The following is a 4,142-nucleotide window of genomic DNA, read 5'->3' as shown; positions in this document are numbered from 1 at the left end:
GAGAACCTAGTTCCCCAGATGCCTGGACATGGGAGTTCAAGCATAGTCACCCCCAGGCAGAGCCGGTGGCAGCCCCAGGGACTCAGGAAGTGGCATGGGAGAGGGCCCTGCAGCAAGACACCAGCTATCTGCAGCTCTGACAGGAACAAGGACACACCTGCCTCCAGGTAACTCAACCAGGAATCAGACTCGGGGCCTCACCTGCCGGTGGCCAGTCATGTTAGGTCCCCTTTCTGGCGGAGTACCCACAGGCATCGAGGGGCATGGGTGAGGGGGCGCACGGGCCTGCAGAGATGTCCTGTGAGCACCGGCACTGTTCCTGCAGGGCTCAGAGCACAGGCTGTTCGTCCTGTCATCTCAGCTGACAAACCTGTCTTCACATACAGACCCTCGGGAAGGCACTGGACCCCAGGTCACCTCATTAATGCAGACAGCAAAGACCTCGCCTGAAAGAACGATCCTGGCTCTTCCCAGGAGTTACTCAGTGAGGGCTCGGACAGACCGCTTTCTGAGCTAACACTCTGTCAGCTGTGTGTAACGGCGTAAATATTTACACGGTGTCTCTTAAATTCTTTTTGAAACAAGATCGGGTTTAAAGGGGTAACAAAATGATAATATACTCACGCAGCTCGCATCATCAGTGATCGGTATTTCAATCCCCCTCCCCTTTCACTTAACATGAAGGTATGAGTGCTTCCTGCACCACTGAGGGCTCACAAGGTGAATGAATTGTTCATCGCCATGATGCTTCTCCAAGCACCATCTACCGCAGCCTGTTTTCGTGGCTAGTCGGTCATTAGAGGGTCCCTGTGTTGCAAATGTTTCAGGGAACACCTGAGCTGCGTTAGTAATCATCAGGGCATTTTGTATTTTCCATTTGCCGCGTCTTGAGCACCAGGGCTCGAGAAAGGAGGAGCCGGACACCGTCCCTGTCCTCAAGGAGTTTGCCATTGGTTTACAGGGAGTTGCGGGGGGAAGGAGCAAAGCACATTAAGCAACGCCGGAGCAGTTCAAGAGTCCTTATTAATAAAGGATACCTTGGGGTGATGGGGGTGCAGATAAATAAAATATATCATTAAAAATATAAAAGGTAGCGCCAACCCTAAGTAAGTGTGTGTGTGTGTGTTGCACACGCTCACTCCAGAGGAAGACCTGAGAGACGTTGACCTATTGTACACATGAGTAATAACAGAGCCACCAGGAGCCTCTCCTGGCCCTCCTCTGTGGGCCGGAGGACTCTGTCCAGCCTGCTCGTCGGTGTTCAGCTTCCTGGTGGCCAGCGATGCGTGGAAAGGAGGGGGAAGATCCGTCTGCGGGCCCCATTGGGCAGGAACCACAAGCAGGAAGGGCTAAGGATCTCTCTGCATCTCCGTGGGGTCCTCTCCAAAGCTACCTGGCCAGGGAGGCGGTGGAGATGCTTGTTAGCAGAGAGTGACTGGTTCACTGTGGGAACCTGTGTCACAGACATCGACCCACTGCCGGGGCAAGGCCTCCCCGGGCAGCCCCACCCTCTCCCCCTGGTGCCGAAGGGGTTAACGCACACACTGCTGGGCAGGTAACCCTGCCACTGTTCAGATTCACAGCTGTAGACGGGACACAACAGGCTGTGAAACGTCCTAAATCTGGAGCTGCCTCTCGATTCCAGCAATAATAATTAGCAAATTAAAATAGAAATGTCACCACCAACCCATAAAAATTCTTAAGTGCAGGATGGGAAACTCTCTCAGGAACAGAAATGGCTTTTGTCCGTGTAATACCCAGGGCAGACGGGCTGTCAAATGTTCCTCGAGACAGCCATTGCGCCCAGAGAGCCCAGCTCGGAGCTGATTAATCCCAGGGCCGGCTGTCTTTCCGTGTCAGCAAGCTAACATAACTGTGTGATCAGACCTGCTTTATGGAGCCTGTAATCCGTGGATGGGGGGACGGAAGCCATTGCTCTAACAAGGCCGAGGGGAGCAGAAAGCGTGCCAGCCGCCACGCGGCAGCTCCACGGCCAGCAGCACCCTGGCCGCCAAGTATCCATTTGGCCAAATGAGGGGAGGACTGGGAAATGACGTGCAAACCGCGCACCATCTGGCTTGAATTTGGGAGAGTCGAAGCTGGAAGCGGCCCACCCCTCATGGCGCGCACTCCCGTGGAAGTCCTCAAGCCAGCTCTGGCACCCAGCTCTTCAGTGCCCACCACTCTCCCTCATGGGAGTCCGTCGGCTCCCTGGAGAGAAAACCCAAACTGCGAAAGCCCAGGCTTTCCTGAAATCCACAAGGGACAGTATCACCGTCCGCCTTATGCCAAATGATCCTTTGTGTCAGTAAATAATGATAGCCAGCACTTTTGTGGTCTGACTGCGTAATGGGGACCAGATTTATCCCCCCTGCCTGGAGCAGAAATCCTTATTAGTCAGGGCTCTCCAGAGGCACGGAGCCCATGAGATGCCTACGCGCATAAACACATCTGCAGAGAGAGGTTTACTGTAAGGAGTTGGCTCACGTGGTGACAAAGGCTGACAAGCTCCAAGATGTTCAAGGGGAGTCAGCAAGTTGGAGACCCAGGAAAGCCCGATGAGTTGTTCCGGTCCGAAGGCAGGCAGGCGCAAAACCCAGGAGGAGCCAAAGTGTCAGATCATAAAAACATATCATTATCTTTGATTTAGAACCTCAGTCGTTTCCCCCAAGGGGGCTGCACCATTCCCGGGAGTCCTGAAACACGGGCCCGGCATGCGGAGTGGACGGGGCAGGCTTCCATTCCACCATTTCTCCGCCCTTTGGCTGAGATCAAGTGTAGTATCTGTTCTTATCAGTTCAGTAGCTGATACATTTTCTGCCCAAGGACAAGATATTAAATGGACTTTTGGAGCAGGGGGACGGAACAGACAAAATTTTTTTTAAAAATTAGTCATGATTTTAGGCATTGGCAACACAATGACCCCTGAGTGGTGAGAAAAGGGGAAAAAAACCACAAGCCCTACAATTGCTACAATGACTGTCTCCTGTGTTCAGGCCCTGGCACAGACGGAGCTCGGTGGACAGCCTGCGAGAGGCTGAGCTGAGAGTCTGGACGACCAAGGCGGCAAGAGTCTACAGGACACAGTTCAGAGGAGAGAGAGCTGGGCAAGAAAGGAGGACTGTGCTGATTGGTGCACGGTTCCTTCGAGTGTTCAGCTGAGTGCTGGTCAGCACATGTGGGTGAGGAAACTACTCAACTCTGTAGAAAGACCCACCCAAGGATTAGGAAGGACAGAACCCAGTGCTCACTCAAGGCAGGGATTGTTTATTAACACAGGCTGGACCGGAAGCCTCTATAACTCACAAAAGAGACGTGCTTCAGTTCATGGGGAATCATGATTGTTAGACTGAGCACAGGTCAATGACCCTCAGCTTCCACTTTTAAGAAATTAGAAAACAAACAGGTACTTCAACCCAAGGTAAGTCAAGGAATGTCAACAATAAGAATCAGAGAAGGAATCAATGATACAGGAAAACAGTTGTGGAGAAAATCAGTGAAGCCTGACCAGGCGGTGGTGCAGTGGATAGAGCATCGGCTGGGATGCCGAGGACCCAGGTTCAAGACCCCAAGGTCGCCAGCTTGAGTGTGGGCTCATCTGGTTTGAACAAGGCTCACCAGCTTGGACCCAAGGTCACTGGCTCGAGCAAAGGGTCACTTGGTCTGCTGCAGCCCCACGGTCAAGGCACGTATGAGAAAGCAATCAATGAACAACTAAGGTGTCGCAATGAAAAACTAATGATTGATGCTTCTCATCTCTCTCTGTTCCTATCTGTCTGTCCCTATCTATTTTTCTCTCTGACTCTCTCTCTGTCTCTGTAAAAAAAAGAAAAAAGATAAAGAAAATCAGTGAAACCAAAAGTCAGTCTTGGAGAAAACCAATAAAACTGATTAACCTCTGGCCAGAATGAATAAAACAAACAAACAAAAAAGACACATGTTAGCAATGTCAGAAACAAGAAAGGTGGCATCACTACAGATGCTACAGATAAATAAGTGTGTTTAGCAAGGTTGCAGAATACAAGATCAATATACAAAAGTTGATTATACTATATACTGGCAACAATCAGAGATCAAAATTGAAAAAGTAATACTATCTATCATAGCATCAAAAAACTAAATACTTCAGGATAAATCTGATT

The 4,142-nt window shown here is 50.7% G+C and overlaps 1 non-coding gene across 1 annotated transcript; it reads left to right on the top strand.

Annotated features, from left to right (window-relative positions):
* The first annotated feature begins 2,745 nt into the window (after window positions 1–2,745).
* LOC136332511 (U2 spliceosomal RNA) lies at window positions 2,746–2,928 on the top strand. Its single transcript, XR_010730757.1, has one exon. It is a non-coding gene; the product is annotated as a U2 spliceosomal RNA (small nuclear RNA).
* The last annotated feature ends 1,214 nt before the right edge of the window (window positions 2,929–4,142 follow it).

Source organism: Saccopteryx bilineata, chromosome 3, assembly GCF_036850765.1.
Source record: "Saccopteryx bilineata isolate mSacBil1 chromosome 3, mSacBil1_pri_phased_curated, whole genome shotgun sequence".
NCBI lineage: Eukaryota > Metazoa > Chordata > Mammalia > Chiroptera > Emballonuridae > Saccopteryx > Saccopteryx bilineata.
The sequence above is the reverse complement of the archived record's forward strand: the minus strand, read 5'-3'. Positions and strand labels throughout refer to the sequence as shown.